The following is a 21,239-nucleotide window of genomic DNA, read 5'->3' as shown; positions in this document are numbered from 1 at the left end:
AGTGCGAGTCCTTTAACACCTACTGTATTTTCTAGTCTATCCAGTAAAATGTTATGATCGACCGTATCAAACGCTGCACTAAGATCTAATAGAACAAGAAAAGAGACACATCCATTATCAGAAGACATTAACAACTCGTTAACTACTCTAATTAATGCGGTTTCGGTACTATGGTTGGGTCTAAATCCTGATTGAAATTTTTCATGAATACAATTTTCATTCAAATAAGAGCATAACTGTTTGGAAACAACTTTTTCTAATATCTTAGAGACAAAAGGAAGGTTTGAAATTGGCCTATAATTAGATAAAACATGTGGATTAAGATTAGGTTTTTTAATCAGGGGTTTAATAACAGCACTTTTAAACAGTTTAGGTACGTACCCAAGGCTAAGGGATGCATTGATTAATGTAAGCAGGGGCTCTACAATAGCTGGGAGTAAATCTTTAAGTAAACGAGTTGGAACAGGATCGAGTATACACGATGATGACTTTGATGATTTAATCAACAGTTAGTTCATTTTGGGAGATTGGATAAAAGGAATTTAGTTGGATTAACTCATTACTATTATCACCAATGCTGCTCAGAGTGAGTTTATACTTATCATTGGCAGGTGACACACTTTGACTCTGAAGTCGTATTTTTTCTATCTTGTCATTAAAGAATTGTAAAAAATCATCGCTGGTACAGTCAGGCGGTATATTAGATTCAGTTTCATTGATGTTTTTAGTTAATTTGGACACTAGAGGAATCTAGGATTGTTCTTATTTTTCTCTATTAGGGACGAATAATATGAAGATTTAGCTTTTATAAGTGCATGTTTATACTCAGTTAGAGCATCTTTCCAAACTATCTTATACACCTCCAGTGTAGTGTGACGCCACTTGCGTTCTAATTTCCGTGCTGCTTGTTTAAGTGCACATGTGTGGTCATTGTACCAAGGAGCAAGTTTTTTCTCCCTAATCAGTTTAGTTTTGAGTGGGGCTACGTTATCTAAGGTTGCGCGCAATACGGTCTCTAGGTTCTGAGTTGCCTGATCTAGTTCTTTAGGTTCTGATGCTGGTATATTTGGTAATTCTGGTAGGCAGTTTATGAACGCTGCTGCAGTTGCAGATGTAATAGTGCGCTTATATTTAAAACGATTTGGTTGCTGTATATTATTGGACAGGGACACTTCATAAATTAGTAGGGAGTGATCAGAAATTAAGTCATTCTGTGGTACAATTTCCAGGTTGTCTATGTTTATACCATAAGTAAGTATTAAATCTAAGGTATGTTTACAGCGGTGAGTGGGTCCTGTTACATTTTGGGTAAAGCCTAGAGATTCTAAAATAGAGTCAAAAGCAATTTTGAGTGGATTACACTTATCCTCATAATGAATATTAAAGTCACCAACAATTAAAGCTTTCTTAGTTAATAAGACTAATTTAGAAAGAAAATCGGCAAATTCGTTAAGAAATTCTGAGTAAGGACCAGGGGGTCGATAAACAGTAACCAGCTTAAACATACTAGTTTTATCAGATGAACATTTGTTGGCTATGTCAGAGATAAGAACTTCAAACGAGTTTGTTATGGGAGTTGATTTTACAGTGAGACCTATGTCTTTATCATAAATTGTGGCTATTCCTCCACCACGACCGCTAAGACGTGGCTTATGTTCATAAACATAACAAAGTGCACTAAGACTATTATCTGTAATTATTTCATTTACAATTACTGTTTTGCATGCAAGTGACCTGATGTTTAGAAGTCCTAACTTTAGTTTAGCCTTACTAAATGATGCTCATTTAAATTAATTTTAATTAAGTTATTATGACATACTTTTTGATTTTGTTTTGGCTTACACCTGCCACGGTAAACAGACACAGTCTCAATGGTTTGTGGCCTAAGGATTCCGGGTGACGTCCGATGGCGACTCGCAGACAGTTGGTTAGGCCTGTTAGTCTGCTGCCTGGTCTTGGCTCTGGATAGTCATTTAACACTATCTGCCGCTACACTAACGCGGTGGTAAAGCCTGTCACCTATGCTGCAAGAAATGCGAGCAGCACCCTCCCACGTGGGGTGGACACCATCCCGCTTCAAAAGACCAGGCCTTCCCTCAAAGGTGGACCAATTATCTACAAAATCAATGCAGTTTTCTGAGCACCATTTAGACATTTAGCGGTTCAGTGACAACAACCTGCTGTAGGTTTCGCCACTGGGTCGAATCGGTAAGGGGCCAGAGCACACTACTGCCTCAGACATCGACCTAGCTAACTCACACACCTCTTTAACATTACTCTTAGTAACCTCAGACTGCCGTAAACGAACATCATTAGTGCCGACGTGGATAACAATCTTCGAAAATCTACGATTAGCATTAGCCAGCACTTTCAGATTTGCTCTGATGTCAGGCGCCCTGGCCCCCGGAATACAGGTGACTATGGTTGCTGGTGTCTCTATGGGGGTTGCAATACGCACGTGTCGGAGCTGAGAATCTCCTATAACCAGAGCACTTACATTAACAGGCTTCTCAGCGGGTGGCTCACTGAGTGGGGAAAACCTGTTGGACACGTGCAACTGAGATGGTCGGTGCTTTTCCCTACGACTATGTCGCCGAGACGTCACCCAGTCGCCCCGCTGTGAGGGCTCTAATGCCGGAGTCTGGGGTTCTACACCTGAACTGCTGGCATTCGGGACTGCTACAGCTGAATCTAAACACTCACTAGTAGTAGTCTGTTCTAACGCCCGAATGCGCCCTTCTAACACTGAGATCTTCTCCGTCAGACTAACAACTAATCTACACTTATCACATGTAAAGTTATCACTAAACACGGAGAAGGAATAACTGAACATATTACACTCGGAACATGGATATAAAGCTCCTACTGGGGCCATAATAACAAAGAAATATACTTAGCTTTTACAAGATGAGTTGGAGATGATGTTTATGTTGGATTCACCGGCGCTTCTGCTGGTAGTCACAGAAGAATGGCTTTGATTCCGGATGAAACAGGCGATGATGAGCTGGAATACAAAAACCACCAACCAAACCAACACAAACGCGCTTCGTTCAGACAAAAGCGGCTGTAATTCTAAAGGAGAACGGTGTTATGCGCTGGTGTACTAAACAAATAAACGCGCTTCCTACGAACAGGAACGGTTATAACTCCCCACAAAACAAAGGTGTTTTAAGAGCTGAAATACAGAACACAACCAAACAAAAACGCGCTTCGTGCGGACCGAAAACGGTTTTAATTCTGGATATTTAAGATGTTTATGCGCTGAAGTACAAAAAACATACAAAACCGGCTTCGTTCGGATGCCGGTAGCAGAAGTTTCCTAGTTTCCAACACAGCACATGTACAGTATGTGCTTATACCCCAGTATGTATTTATACCCCAGTATTTATTCAGTATGTGTTTATACTCCAGTATTTATCCAGTTTGTGTTTATACTCCAGTATTCATCCAGTATGTGTTTATACTCCAGCATTTATCCACTATGTATTTATACTCCAGTATTTATACTCCAGTATTTATCCAGTATGTGTTTATACTCTAGTATTCATTCGGTATGTGTTATACTCCAGTATTTATCCACTATGTATTCATACTCCAGTATTTTTCCACTATGTGTTTACACTCCAGTATTCATCCAGTATGTACTCCAGTATTTAACCAGTATGTGTTTATACTCCAGTATTTATCCATTATGTCTTTATACTCCAGTATTCATCCAGTATGTATTTATATTCCAGTATTTATCCAGTGTGTATTTATACTCCAGTATTTATCCAGTATGTGTTTTTACTCCAGTACTTATCCAGTATGTATTTATACTCTAGTATTTATTCGGTATGTGTTTATACTCCAGTATTTATCCAGTATGTGTTTATACTCCAGTATTTATCCAGTATGTATTTATACTCCAGTATTTATCCAGTAAGTATTTATACTCCAGTATTTATCCAGTATGTATTTTTACTCCAGTATTTATCCAGTATGTATTTATACTCCAGTATTTAACCAGTATGTGTTTATACTCCAGTATTTATCCAATATGTGTTAATACTCCAGTATTTATCCAGTATGTTTTTATACTCCAGTATTTATCCAGTATGTGTTTATACTCCAGTATTTATCCATTATGTATTTATACTCCAGTATTTATCTAGTATGTGTTTATACTCCAGTATTTAACCAGTATGTGTTTATACTCCAGTATTCATCCAGTATGTACTGCAGTATTTAACCAGTATGTGTTTATACTTCAGTATTTATCCAACATGTACTCCAGTATTTATCCATTATGTGTTTATACTGCAGTATTTATCCAGTATGTATTTATACTCCAGTATTTTTCCAGTATGTATTTATACTCCAGTATTTATCCAGTATGTGTTTATACTCCAGTATTTATCCAGTATGTATTTATACTCCAGTATTTTTCCAGTATGTATTTATACTCCAGTATTCATCCAGTATGTGTTTATACTCCAGTATTTATCCAGTATGTATTTATACTCCAGTATTTATCCAGTATGTGTTTATTTTCCAGTTTTTTTCCACTGTGTTTATACTCCAGTATTCATCCAGTATGTACTCCAGTATTTAACCAGTATGTGTTTATACTTCAGTATTTATCCAACATGTACTCCAGTATTTATCCATTATGTGTTTATACTGCAGTATTTATCCAGTATGTATTTATACTCCAGTATTTTTCCAGTATGTATTTATACTCCAGTATTTATCCATTATGTATTTATACTCCAGTATTTATCCAGTTTGTGTTTATACTTCAGTATTCATCCAGTATGTGTTTATACTCCAGTATTTATTCGGTATGTGTTTATACTCCAGCATTTATCCACTATGTATTTGTACTCCAGTATTTATACTCCCGTATTTATCCAGTATGTGTTTATACTCTAGTATTCATTCGGTATGTGTTTATGCTCCAGTATTTATCCTTTATGTATTTATACTACTGTATTTATCCACTATGTGTTTATATTCCAGTATTCATCCAGTATGTGTTTATATTCCAGTATTTATCCAGTATGTGTTTATACTCCAGTATTTATCCAGTATGTATTTATACTCCAGTATTTTTCCAGTATGTATTTATACTCCAGTATTTATCCAGTATGTGTTTATACTGCAGTATTTATCCAGTATGTATTTATACTCCAGTATTTTTCCAGTATGTATTTATACTCCAGTATTCATCCAGTATGTGTTTATACTCCAGTATTTATCCAGTATGTATTTATACTCCAGTATTTATCCAGTATGTAATTATACTCCAGTATTTATCCAGTATGTGTTTATTTTCCAGTATTTTTCCACTATGTGTTTATACTCCAGTATTCATCCAGTTTGTGTTTATACTCCAGTATTCATCCAGTATGTGTTTATACTCCAGTATTTATCCAGTATGTATTTATACTCCAGTATTTATCCAGTATGTGTTTATTTTCCAGTATTTTTCCATTATGTGTTTATACTTCAGAATTCATCCAGTATGTGTTTATACTCCAGTATTTATCCAGTATGTATTTATACTCCAGTATTTATCCATTATGTATTTATACTCCAGTATTCATCCAGTTTGTGTTTATACTCCAGTATTCATCCAGTATGTGTTTATACTCCAGTTTTTATTCGGTATGTGTTTATACTCCAGCATTTATCCACTATGTATTTGTACTCCAGTATTTATACTCCCGTATTTATCCAGTATGTGTTTATACTCTAGTATTCATTCGGTATGTGTTTATGCTCCAGTATTTATCCTTTATGTATTTATACTACTGTATTAATCCAGTGTGTTTTTATACTCCAGTATTTATCCATTATGTGTTTATACTCCAGTATTTATCCAGTATGTATTTATACTCCAGTATTTAACCAGTATGTGTTTATACTCCAGTATTTATCCAGTATGTATTTATACTCCAGTATTAATCCAGTGTGTGTTTATACTCCAGTATTTATCCAATATGTGTTTATACTCCAGTATTTATCCAGTATGTGTTTATATTCCAGTAATTATCCACTATGTGTTTATATTCCAGTATTCATCCAGTATGTGTTTATATTCCAGTATTTATCCAGTATGTATTTATATTCCATTATTTATCCAGTATGTTTGTATATTCCAGTAATTATCCACTATGTGTTTATAATCCAGTATTTATCCAGTATGTGTTTATATTCCAGTATTTATCCAGTATGTATTTATATTCCAGTATTTATCCAGTATGTGTTTATATTCAAGTATTTATCCAGTATTTATTTATATTCCAGTATTTATCCACTATGTGTTTATACTATTTATCCACTATGGTTTTATACTCCAGTACTTATCCAGTATGTGTTTATACTCCAGTATTTATCCAGTATGTGTTTATACTCCAGTATTTATCCAGTATGTGTTTATACTCCAGTATTCATCCAGTATGTGTTTTTACTCCAGTATTTATCCAGCATGTGTTTATACTCCAGTATTTATCCAGTATGTGTTTATACTCCAGTATTTATCTAGTATGTGTTTATATTCCAGTATTTATCCACTATGTGTTTATTTTCCAGTATTTATCCAGTATGTGTTTATACTCCAGTATTTATCCAGTATGTGTTTATACTCCAGTATATATACTATGTGTTTATACTCCAGTATTTATCCACTATGTATTTATACTCCAGTATTCATACAGTATGTATTTATACTCTAGTATTTATCCAGTATGTGTTTATATTTCAGTATTTATCCACTATGTGTATATATTCCAGTATTAATCCAGTATGTGTTTATACTCCAGTATTTATACAGTATGTGTTTATACTCCAGTATTTATCCAACATGTACTCCAGTATTTATCCATTATGTGTTTATACTCCAGTATTTATCCAGTATGTGTTTATACTCCAGTAGTTATCCAGTATGTGTTTATTTTCCAGTATTTATCCAGTATGTGTTTATACTCCAGTGTTTATCCAGTATGTATTTATACTCCAGTATTTATCCAGTATGTGTTTATACTCCAGTATTTATCCAGTATGTATTTATACTCCAGTATTTATCCAGTAAGTGTTTATACTCCAGTATTTATCCAGTATGTATTTATACTCCAGTATTTATCCAGTATGTATTTATACTCCAGTATTTATCCAGTATGTGTTTATACTCCAGTATTTATCGAGTATGTATTTATACTCCAGTATTTATCCAGGATGTATTTATACTCCAGTATTTATCCAGTATGTATTTATACTCCAGTATTTATCCAATATGTGTTTATACTCCAGTATTTATCCAGTATGTGTTTATACTCTAGTATTCATTCGGTATGTGTTTATACTCCAGTATTTATCCATTATGTATTTATACTACTGTATTTATCCAGTTTGTGTTTATACTCCAGTATTTATCCAGTATGTATTTATACTCCAGTATTTATCCAGTATGTATTTATACTCCAGTATTTATCCAATATGTGTTTATACTCCAGTATTTAGTTCTTTATCATCAGTAACCACTACAGCCTGACCAGGGTCTCAGAGGGTCTGGACATCCACTTAAACACTAGGAACAAAGAAGGAATACACACAGCGCAGTTCAACACAATCCTACTCATTTACTCACCCACACACACTTACAATTTCACTCTCCCATTCACTTATTCACCCACTCACTCACTCTTCCATTCACTTATTCACCTACTCACCCACTCTCCCATTCACTTATTCACCCACTCACCCACTCTCCCATTTACTTATTCACCCACTCACTCACTCTCCCATTCACTTATTCACCCACTCACTCACTCTTCCATTCACTTATTCACTTACTCACCCACTCTCCCATTCACTTATTCACCCACTCTTCCATTTACTTATTCACCCACTCACTCTCCCATTCACTTATTCACCCACTCACTCACCCACTCTCCCATTCACTTATTCTCCCACACACTCACCCACTCTCCCATTCACTTATTCACCCACTCACTCACCCACTCTCCCATTCACTTATTTACCCACATTCTCACCCACTCTCCCATTCACTTATTCACCCACTCACTCACTTACTCTCCCATTCACTTATTCACCCACTCACTCATTCTTCCATTCACTTATTCACCCACTCTTCCATTCACTTATTCACTGTGTGTTTATATTCCAGTATTCATCCAGTATGTGTTTATATTCCAGTATTTATCCAGTATGTATTTATATTCCATTATTTATCCAGTATGTTTGTATATTCCAGTAATTATCCACTATGTGTTTATAATCCAGTATTTATCCAGTATGTGTTTATATTCCAGTATTTATCCAGTATGTATTTATATTCCAGTATTTATCCAGTATGTGTTTATATTCAAGTATTTATCCAGTATTTATTTATATTCCAGTATTTATCCACTATGTGTTTATACTATTTATCCACTATGGTTTTATACTCCAGTACTTATCCAGTATGTGTTTATACTCCAGTATTTATCCAGTATGTGTTTATACTCCAGTATTTATCCAGTATGTGTTTATACTCCAGTATTCATCCAGTATGTGTTTTTACTCCAGTATTTATCCAGCATGTGTTTATACTCCAGTATTTATCCAGCATGTGTTTATACTCCAGTATTTATCCAGTATGTGTTTATACTCCAGTATTTATCTAGTATGTGTTTATATTCCAGTATTTATCCACTATGTGTTTATTTTCCAGTATTTATCCAGTATGTGTTTATACTCCAGTATTTATCCAGTATGTGTTTATACTCCAGTATATATACTATGTGTTTATACTCCAGTATTTATCCACTATGTATTTATACTCCAGTATTCATACAGTATGTATTTATACTCTAGTATTTATCCAGTATGTGTTTATATTCCAGTATTAATCCAGTATGTGTTTATACTCCAGTATTTATACAGTATGTGTTTATACTCCAGTATTTATCCAACATGTACTCCAGTATTTATCCATTATGTGTTTATACTCCAGTATTTATCCAGTATGTGTTTATACTCCAGTAGTTATCCAGTATGTGTTTATTTTCCAGTATTTATCCAGTATGTGTTTATACTCCAGTGTTTATCCAGTATGTGTTTATACTCCAGTATTTATCCAGTATGTATTTATACTCCAGTATTTATCCAGTATGTGTTTATACTCCAGTATTTATCCAGTATGTATTTATACTCCAGTATTTATCCAGTAAGTGTTTATACTCCAGTATTTATCCAGTATGTATTTATACTCCAGTATTTATCCAGTATGTATTTATACTCCAGTATTTATCCAGTATGTGTTTATACTCCAGTATTTATCGAGTATGTATTTATACTCCAGTATTTATCCAGGATGTATTTATACTCCAGTATTTATCCAGTATGTATTTATACTCCAGTATTTATCCAATATGTGTTTATACTCCAGTATTTATCCAGTATGTGTTTATACTCTAGTATTCATTCGGTATGTGTTTATACTCCAGTATTTATCCATTATGTATTTATACTACTGTATTTATCCAGTTTGTGTTTATACTCCAGTATTTATCCAGTATGTATTTATACTCCAGTATTTATCCAGTGTGTATTTATACTCCAGTATTTATCCAGTTTGTGTTTATACTCCAGTATTTATCCATTATGTGTTTATACTCCAGTATTTATCCAGTATGTATTTATACTCCAGTATTTATCCAGTGTGTGTTTATACTCCAGTATTTATCCAGTATGTATTTATACTCCAGTATTTATCCAATATGTGTTTATACTCCAGTATTTAGTTCTTTATCATCAGTAACCACTACAGCCTGACCAGGGTCTCAGAGGGTCTGGACATCCACTAAAACACTAGGAACAAAGAAGGAATACACACAGCGCAGTTCAACACAATCCTACTCATTTACTCACCCACACACACTTACAATTTCACTCTCCCATTCACTTATTCACCCACTCACTCACTCTTCCATTCACTTATTCACCTACTCACCCACTCTCCCATTCACTTATTCACCCACTCACCCACTCTCCCATTTACTTATTCACCCACTCACTCACTCTCCCATTCACTTATTCACCCACTCACTCACTCTTCCATTCACTTATTCACTTACTCACCCACTCTCCCATTCACTTATTCACCCACTCTCCCATTTACTTATTCACCCACTCACTCACTCTCCCATTCACTTATTCACCCACTCACTCACTCTTCCATTCACTTATTCACTTACTCACCCACTCTCCCATTCACTTATTCACCCACTCTTCCATTTACTTATTCACCCACTCACTCTCCCATTCACTTATTCACCCACTCACTCTCCCATTCACTTATTCTCCCACACACTCACCCACTCTCCCATTCACTTATTCACCCACTCACTCACCCACTCTCCCATTCACTTATTTACCCACATTCTCACCCACTCTCCCATTCACTTATTCACCCACTCACTCACTTACTCTCCCATTCACTTATTCACCCACTCACTCATTCTTCCATTCACTTATTCACCCACTCTTCCATTCACTTATTCACACACTCACCCACTCTCCCATTCACTTATTCACCCACTCACTCACACTTCCATTCACTTTTTCACCCACTCTCCCATTCACTTATTCACCCACTCACTCACTCTCCCATTCAATTATTCACCCACTCATTCACTCTTCCATTCACTTATTCACCCACTTACCCACTCTTCCATTCACTTATTCACTCACCCACTCTCCCATTCACTTATTCACCCACTCACTCACACTTCCATTCACTTTTTCACCCACTCTCCCATTCACTTATTCACCCACTCACTCACTCTCCCATTCAATTATTCACCCACTCATTCACTCTTCCATTCACTTATTCACCCACTCACCCACTCTTCCATTCACTTATTCACTCACCCACTCTCCCATTCACTTATTCACTCACTCACTCATCCACGCTCCCATTCACTTATTTACCCTTTCACTCACTCTCCCATTCACTTACTCACCCACTCTCCCATTCACTTATTTACCCACTCACTCACTCACTCACTCTCCCATTCACTTATTCACTTACTCACCCACTCTTCCATTCACTTATTCACCCACTCACTCTGCCATTCCCTTATTCACCCACTCACTCACTCTTCCATTCACTTATTCACCCACTCACTCACCCACTCTCCCATTCACTTATTCACTCACTCACTCACTCATCCATTCATTTATTTACTTACTCACCCACTCTTCCATTCACTTATTTACCCACTCACTCACTCACCCACTCTCCCATTCACTTATTCACTTACTCACCCACTCTTGCATTCACTTATTCACCCACTCACTCTTCCATTCACTTATTCACTTACTTACCCACTCTTCCATTCACTTATTCACCCACTCACTCTCCCATTCACTTATTCACTCACTCTCCCATTTACTAATTCACACACTCACCCACTAACTTATTCATTCACTCACTCACCCACTCTCCCATTCACTTAATCACCCACTCCCTCACCCACTCTTCCATTCACTTATTCACTCACTCACTCACCCACTCTCCCATTCAATTATTCACCCACTCACTCACCCACTCTCCCATTCAATTATTCATCCACTCACTCACCCACTCTCCCATTCAATTATTCACCCACTCACTCACCCACTCTCCCATTCAATTATTCATCCACTCACTCACCCACTCTCCCATTTACTTATTCACCCACACACTCACTTCCTCTCCCATTCAATTATTCATCCACTCACTCACCCACTCTCCCATTTACTTATTCACCCACACACTCACTTCCTCTCCCATTCAATTATTCATCCACTCACTCACCCACTCTCCCATTTACTTATTCACCCACTCACTCACTTCCTCTCCCATTCAATTATTCATCCACTCACTCACCCACTCTCCCATTCACTTATTCACCCACACACTCACCCACTCACTCACCCCCTCTCCCATTCACTTATTCACCCACACACTCACCCACTCTTCTATTCGCTTATTCACCCACTCACTCACTCACCCACCCACCCTCTCTCCCATTCACTTATTTCCCCACTCTTCCATTCACTTATTTCCCCACTCACCCACTCTCCCATTCACTTATTCACCCACTCACAAATATTCAATTACAAAATAAATAATAGAGATTACACAAAACCAAATACACTGACACTTAAATTATTATTAATCTGATTACAGACTTTAAGTCTGACATGATTAAAACTTGGATACTCATGTCTCTGTATATTCATTTATTAGGATTTATTATCAGAATTGAATGTAAAATATTCACACATTATTCTGACTTGTTGGGACGAACAGCTGTACAGTTCAGCACTAGATGCTTTAAAACGACTCTCTGGAATCGACTCCCGATGCTTTTAGAGCGGAACATAGGTGAATCGACTATTTAAGGAGTCGACTCCTGTACTTTTTGATGCGTTTGATATATGAATCGATTCATTTAGGGATCAATTCGACTTCAAAGCTTTTTGATGTGGGAGATCAACGGCTGCAGTGTTATTAAATCTTATCACCTAAAAGAACTAATTTGTGATAAACAACTCTGCTTTATCAGAGGATTAAAAAGATAATGTATAATTAAATCAAATGTATTAATTTAGTTAATTAATTATAAACTTATTACCTCAGTTTATTTACATTTTTACTTCAGGATGTAGAAGGAATGGAAGGTGAGGTATTTATTTTTACTCTGTTTATACATAAAAGTGTATAAGCTGTAGTATTTGTGAGGATTTATCATGATTTATGATAAAAATGTGATAAAATTAAATCCTGTCAGATGATTTTTCATCAAACTAAATATTTAACACAAATCGAATCGACTCTTTAAGGAATCGAATCTTGCTGTTTCCAGTGCTTGGATTAGAGAATCGAATCCCGTTTAAGAGACATTAGCATTAGCTGACATTTCGGTAAATTGTACACTATAATTAGACTATATAAAGGAAATACACAGTAAATCACAAAGTGAATTGTGTTATTTAATGAAGTAAATGTTATTTTTTGGCTCTTTTAGCAGATCTGAGAAGCAACTAACAGGTAAGATTTGATTTACTCTTTTTAACTGAACCAGTTCACCTGAAGCTGTGAGCAGCAACATGAACCAACCAGGTAAAAACATTCAATTTCATTTCATCTTTTCTACCATTAAAACAATCATTAAAAATGTGAAATATGGAACAGCAAGTTAAAGTATAAACTATTAAAACCATCAGTGATAAACACAATATTAGAACATTTAAAGTATTAAACACAGTATGATTAGAATATATATATATAAACACATTACAGAGATTTAAATCTAAAATGTATTTAATGAGTCAATATCAGCTATTAATAAAAATGTTCAGTGTAATGAAATGTTGATCTTGTAGGTTTGTAGCTACGTGTTTGTGTTTGTTAAGCTCTAATAATCTGTTATATTAAATATAAACACTTACAGCTGGATATAATTAATAATAATAATAATAATAATAATAATAATCTGTTATATTAAATATAAACACTTTGTTACAGCTGGATATAATAATAATAATAATAATAATAATGATAATAATAATAATCTTGTGCTACAGTTCTTTACTGTCTTGTTCCTCCTTCTGGTCTCTTGGTCGCCTCTCTTACTCATGTTTAATGGTTTATTGTTCTCTAGAATTCAGCTCATCAGGAACATTTCCAACACAAAACGTGTCCATACATTTGTGCTTCACACTTTACACAACATACAAACAACAGATGCTGATATAATAAAGTTTTATTGTTTTATACACATTAATATACACCAGGATTCAATACAAATCAATAATTAATCATGATTTCATTGATATAACTGTACACATGATTAAAATCAGAATGTGGTTTAATAATATCAGATGAATCTGTGACTGATGTGAGTGAATTAGATGTTGAATGTACAGGACGAGCGCTGTGTCTCCAGAGTCTGATCATAATAACAATCTATTCAGCATCATAAACACTTTCTTCTTGTGATTAAAACCTTTTCTACAGTTTCTCACTCGTGTCATGATGTCTGAATCCTGCACAGTTTCATCTTCTCATTCACATCCTGTACAGATGTTTTAATCACATCTGTAAATCACCTCTGTGGTCAGAAATATTCTCTGCTTTTAATCTCTGTCTTCATCTGAGTTTATCACCAAAACCTGAAAATAATAAAAGAATAAATTAATAACAGTCCTATGTTTTCATATTTAATGATGGAAACATGATGGAATGGTTGATTTGTAGTTCATCACCTCACATGTTCTCTCTTCTTCTCACTGTCATGTTTAACTAAATATTTTTATGCTTTTTTGTATCAACAGTGTTTTGTTTTGCTAAATGTAAATTTCTATGCTAAGAATCATGTTTATACTTATTAACATGTTTAGATTTATTAACACTTTTTCTGCTCAGTATTTTCTTGGTGTTAATGATGTTAATAATTTACTGATTATCAGTGTGAATTGATGTTGTCTGTTAAAAAGATTGGATTCATTTTCAACAGTGAACATTTAATATTAGAATTAAAAACTGAGCAGAGATCAGGATTCTCACATCAGCAGCATGTAGAGTAAACAGGTGTTGTGCTGAAACTGGACTCAGCAGTTGTTTAGTAAATTGACATGACATGAGTTGTACCGTAAGCTCTAAATTAACACAATTACACTGATCAGAAGAGTTTAATATTTATTCAAATGTATTTGGGTTCATCACAGAGCATCAGGGTGTGAAGAACAACAGGTTGGACTCCTGAAATATGAAAAAAAAAATTTTTGCAATAAGCACTTAATTCAGGTTTAAGTCTTATCAAGCATTGTAGAAGAAGACTCAGTGCTGTGTTGCCAAAGTACTTAATGAGGGGGGACTTTTTTCTTGTTTATGTTCTAGAAATAAATGTACTTGAATTAGGTTTGATTTATCTCCTAACATCAGTGTGTGATTGATCTACATAGACAATTTATGACTTTTTAACCATCTCTATTAAGGGTGTTAGTTCTTACTCACCTCAGAACCTCCAGTCTGAAACGTTCATCATTCTTCAGATCAGAGAGAAGCCTCATTCCTGATTCTGTTGTATTATATTTAGACAGATCGAGTTCTCTCAGGTGTGAGGGGTTTGATCTCAGAGCTGAAGCCAGAGCAGAACAACCTTCATCTGATACACCACAATTATACAACCTGCAGAGAGAACAATGATCAGATCTTTACTGTTTATAATCATAAGCCTGAGTACAATCTGGCTGGTGGCTCAGCTGATCCTAATCAGCGTCCATCTTGGACTCTTTAAAGACCCTGGTCTTTTGGTGAAAAACATCAACTCAGTGTGGTTACTACAAAGTTCATTACCACAAAGTCATGATGTGGAGAATGAACCGATGGTGATTGTGAAAATGGGACTGAGAGAGGGGAGGTGAACCGATTCCCGCAGACTGCCCAGAAAGTAAAGAATTTGTGCCTGATTCACTGAGAAAACAGGTTATCGAGCAGGTTCATACCTCCCTTAGCACTGGCCACCCTGGAATTGAACACACCTGCCAGTAATAAGTAATAAGTTCTGTTGGCCTCAAATAAACAAATAAGTGTCAGGTTTTGTTAAATCATGCAGCATTTGTGCCCAAAGCAAAACCCTTAGACTGATGGGCTGTTAGAACCTTTGCCTACCCCTGAGAGGCCCTGGTCACACGTTTGTGTGGACTTCATCACCGATCTGCCTAGTAATACGGTTATCTTGACAGATTTTCCAAAGGTTGTAAACTGATCCCAATGATGAAATTACAGACATCGACAAAAACCACAAAAGCGTTATTTCATCATGTATTTTGGTATTACTGACCCTGTCTTATTAAACATTCCTGCAGTTTAGGCCTGCAACACATTCCAAAAAAAGTTGGGACAGTAAAGCATTTACCACTTTGTAATGTTGCCGTTCCTTGTTACCACTTAAAAGATGTTTTGGCACAGAGGAGACCAAGTGATTTAGTGTTTCAGCTTTTATTTTGTCTCGTTCTGGAGATCCTCTGATCATCTTTGCTCATCAAACAGTCTCTGATGAGTAAAGATGATCAGAGGATCCACTCAGCCTTTCCTGGATGCTGCTTTTGTACCAAACCATGATTACAATCACCTGTTTAAAATTACATAATTATTTAGCTTTTTCAACTCATTAGCCCTAAACTGCCCACGTCCAACTTTTTTGGGGATCTGTTGCTGGACTGAAATGCAGGAATGGATGTTTATTAATAAATGAAATGAAGTTGAGCAGATAAAACAAAAAAAAATCTCAGGTTTATCCCATCTGACATTTAAGAAAATTTAAGAAACTCTGTTTTTATTTTATTTGCATTTTCCATGCTGTCCCAACTTTTTCTGATTTGGGGTAGTACAAGTTCATAACAGATTCTGTTCACACATAAATAATATGATCTGCTAGTAAGCTAATAAAGCATTAGTGCACATTGGTGTTTACCATGCACACATACAGTGTATCACAAAAGTGAGTACACCCCTCACATTTCTGCAAATATTTCATTATATCTTTTCATGGGACAACACTATAGACATGAAACTTGGATATAACTTAGAGTAGTCAGTGTACAACTTGTATAGCAGTGTAGATTTACTGTCTTCTGAAAATAACTCAACACACAGCCATTAATGTCTAAATGGCTGGCAACATAAATGAGTACACCCCACAGTGAACATGTCCAAATTGTGCCCAAATGTGTCGTTGTCCCTCCCTGGTGTCATGTGTCAAGGTCCCAGGTGTAAATGGGGAGCAGGGCTGTTAAATTTGGTGTTTTGGGTACAATTCTCTCATACTGGCCACTGGATATTCAACATGGCACCTCATGGTAAAGAACTCTCTGAGGATGTGAGAAATAGAATTGTTGCTCTCCACAAAGATGGCCTGGGCTATAAGAAGATTGCTAACACCCTGAAACTGAGCTACAGCATGGTGGCCAAGGTCATACAGCGGTTTTCCAGGACAGGTTCCACTCGGAACAGGCTTCGCCAGGGTCGACCAAAGAAGTTGAGTCCACGTGTTCGGCATCATATCCAGAGGTTGGCTTTAAAAAATAGACACATGAGTGCTGCCAGCATTGCTGCAGAGGTTGAAGACGTGGGAGGTCAGCCTGTCAGTGCTCAGACCATACGCCGCACACTGCATCAACTCGGTCTGCATGGTCGTCATCCCAGAAGGAAGCTGACGCACAAGAAAGCCAGCAAACAGTTTGCTGAAGACAAGCAGTTCAAGAACATGGATTACTGGAATGCCCTGTGGTCTGACGAGACCAAGATAAACTTGTTTGGCTCAGATGGTGTCCAGCATGTGTGGCGGCGCCCTGGTGAGAAGTACCAAGACAACTGTATCTTGCCTACAGTCAAGCATGGTGGTGGTAGCATCATGGTCTTGGGCTGCATGAGTGTTGCTGGCACTGGGGAGCTGCAGTTCATTGAGGGAAACATGAATTCCAACATGTACTGTGACATTCTGAAACAGAGCATGATCCCCTCCCTTCGAAAACTGGGCCTCATGGCAGTTTTCCAACAGGATAACGACCCCAAACACAACCTCCAAGATGACAACTGCCTTGCTGAGGAAGCTGAAGGTAAAGGTGATGGACTAAACCCAATTGAGCACCTGTGGCGCATCCTCAAGTGGAAGGTGGAGGAGTTCAAGGTGTCTAACATCCACCAGCTCCGTGATGTCATCATGGAGGAGTGGAAGAGGATTCCAGTAGCAACCTGTGCAGCTCTGGTGAATTCCATGCCCAGGAGGGTTAAGGCAGTGCTGGATAATAATGGTGGTCACACAAAATATTGACACTTTGGGCACAATTTGGACATGTTCACTGTGGGGTGTACTCACTTATGTTGCCAGCCATTTAGACATTAATGGCTGTGTGTTGAGTTATTTTCAGAAGACAGTAAATCTACACTGCTATACAAGCTGTACACTGACTACTCTAAGTTATATCCAAGTTTTATTTCTATAGTGTTGTCCCATGAAAAGATATAATAAAATATTTGCAGAAATGTGAGGGGTGTACTCACTTTTGTGATACACTGTAAGTTAAAATTAGGCACTAACATTAGATAAATAGATATGGGATATACAGATGCTCTGTTTCAGGTGGTGCTATTAGAATTGGTTTGCTGGATTTTTTCTTGATGATGATGATCATGAGCAGCCATTTCTGAATTACTGTACCAGACTGGTTCCTCCTCTCTGACTCCATGATGAAAACTTTAATGGTTTAATGTTGATTATAAACATTTAGTTCTTTTATAAAAGGTTTTAGCAGATGGAGAAAAACTCTGGCTGAGAATTTGGATTTCCTTCAGGCAGTGAGGAAACTGCTAATAGTGTTCTATTTGTTGTTGGTGATTTTACAATATGAATTAACAGGAAGGTTAACATATTAATGTTTAAAACAAAACAGATGTGAAGAATCTAACACTAAGATATTCTGATCTGATGTAAACATAAATCAGAAGTAATTCCTCCTCAAGTCTGAAGTTGCTGTGTGTGCATCCCCATCTCTGGTAATGACACAACTTCCATTCAAACCTAAATCCTCTGTTTCAGTCTCACTATTAGAGAAGATGAGTTAGTGAGGAGCAGCTCATGTGTGATTCTCAGAGAGATGATCTTACCTCAGTATCTCCAGTTTACAGTGAGGATTCTCCAGTACAGCAGAGAGACGCTTCACTCCTGAATCTCCTAGATTATTTCCAGACAGATCGAGTTCTCTCAGGTGTGAGGGGTTTGATCTCAGAGCTGAAGCCAGAGCAGAACAACCTTCATCTGATACACCACAATAACACAACCTGCAGAGAGAACAATGATCCACTCTTCATTCTCTCAGTTCTAGAGGAACTTCATCATCTACAGAGTCACTACACTCTACAATCAGTGTGGACGAATCTCTGTGAAACAGTAAAATCAACAAAGTACAAATAAAATGTATTATATTATTATAATAAATTATTTACATAATTTATTATTTAATGCATGAGTTTATCATAATCACTTCTGTAAGAGAATAAAACCTAACGCTGAGAATCTGGACGTGATGTTCAAATTGGATCCAGTTACACTATGTGACGACATTCTGCTGGACGACTGTACATGGTAGCAGAACCTATGATGTGGTCTGAACATCACTGCAGAACATCATTATAGTGATGAACATTGTGTTTATTGTGACAGTAATTATGATCAATTACTCGGTTCAATTTATTTATTTTTATTTCATTCATGTTGTAAATATTTTATCATTAAATCATCACCGTATTAAAATTTATTACAACCCCAAATCAGTTGGGACAGCAATAAAAAACACAGAGTTTCTTATATTTACTTTGACTTTTATTTGATTGCATTCTCTATTGGGGACATTAATGCTGCATCACAGAGTGTAAATGACCTTTACCAAGGGTACTGACACACCCCAATACCATAACACATCCTGGTACAGACACACCCCATACCATGACAGACCCTGGTACTGACACACCCCCATACCATGACAGACCCTGGCTTTTGGACTTGTTGCTGATAACAGTCTGTGCACATAGTGTCTTTTTTTCCCAAAAAAAAGACCTGGAATGCTGAGTCATCTGACCACAATACACATTTCCACTGTGTGATGGTCCATCCTAGATGTATCAGAGCCCAGAGAAGTCGACGCCGCTTCTGGACATGGTTAACAAGGCTTTTTTGCACAGTAAAGTTGTAAGTATCATGTGTGCAGTAACTCTTTATTGTAGAGCTTGATAAAGGTCTGATGAACTAATCCCTCACCCATGTGATTATATCAGCTATTGTTGAGTGACAGTTCTTGATCATGAGGGATGGAAGATCGCGAGCGTTCAGATTAAGCTTGCGCCCTTGGCCTTTACGTACTGAAATGATATTCTGCACTGTAGAGGGAGAAATATGCAAATCCCTTCCAATCTTTCTTTGAGGTTCATTGTTTTTTAACATTTTAATAATTTTCTCATTACTAGCCCTAAATTGCACCCAACTACACCACCCCTTCACCCCCACCCCCTTCGTTTTGGATTGTGTTGCCGGTCTGAAATGCAGGAATGGAGGAATGGATGTTTATTAATAAATTAAATGAAGTTGAGTAGATAAAACATGAAATACACTATATTGCCAAAAGTATTCGCTCACCCATCCAAATAATTGAATTCAGGTGTTCCATTCACTTCCATGGCCACAGGTGTATAAAACCAAGCACCTCGGCATGCAGACTGCTTCTACACACATTAGTGAAAGAATGGGTCAGCGTGGTACCGTGATGCCACCTGTGCAAGAAGTCCAGTCGTGAAATTTCCTTGCTACTAAATATTCCACAGTCGACTGTCAGTGCTATTATAACAATGTGGAAGTGATTGGGAATGACAGCGACTCAGCCACGAAGTGGTAGCCACGTAAAATGACAGAGCGGGGTCAACGGATGCTGAGGAACATAGTGCACAGAGGTCACCAACTTTCTGCAGAGTCGATCGCTACAGACCTCCAAATATCATGTGGCCTTCAGATGAGCTGAAGAACAGTGTGTAGAGCTTCATGGAACGGGTTTCCATGGCCAAGCAGCTGCATCCAAGCCTTACATCACCAAGTGCAATGCAAAGTGTCAGATGCAGTGGTGTAAAGCACGCCGTCACTGGACTCTAGAGCAGTGGAGACGTGTTCTCTGAAGTGACGAATCATGCTTCGCTGTCTGGCGATCCGATGGACGAGTCTGGGTTTGGAGGTTGGCAGGAGAACGGTACCTGTCTGATTATATTGTGCCGAGTGTAAAGTTTGGTGGAGGGGGGATTATGGTGTGGGGGTGTTTTTCAGGAGTCTGGCTCGGCCCCTTAGTTCCAGAGAAAGGAACTCTTAATGCTTCAGCATACCAAGAGATATTGGACAATCTCATGCTCCCGACAGTTTGGGGATGGCCCCTTCCTGTTCCAACATGACTGCACACCAGTGCACAAAGCACAAGGTCTATAAAGACGTGGATGAGCCAGTTTGGTGTGGAAAAACTTGACTGGCCTGCACAGAGTACTGACCTCAACCCAGTAGAACACCTTTGGAATGAATTAGAGCATTCTTTGGAAGAATGGTAAACAATTCCCATAAACACCTCCTTAACCTTGTGGAAAGCCTTCCCAAAAGAGTTAAAGCTTT

At 37.0% G+C, this 21,239-nt stretch overlaps 1 pseudogene; it reads right to left on the bottom strand.

The window, feature by feature from the left end:
- Window positions 1-13,886: 13,886 nt before the first annotated feature.
- LOC134316986 (NLR family CARD domain-containing protein 3-like) overlaps window positions 13,887-21,239 on the bottom strand; it is a 95,111-nt pseudogene continuing 87,758 nt past the window's right edge.

Source organism: Trichomycterus rosablanca, chromosome 1 (assembly GCF_030014385.1).
Source record: "Trichomycterus rosablanca isolate fTriRos1 chromosome 1, fTriRos1.hap1, whole genome shotgun sequence".
In the NCBI taxonomy this organism is placed as follows: domain Eukaryota; kingdom Metazoa; phylum Chordata; class Actinopteri; order Siluriformes; family Trichomycteridae; genus Trichomycterus; species Trichomycterus rosablanca.
This window is presented reverse-complemented; position numbering and strand designations above follow the sequence as displayed.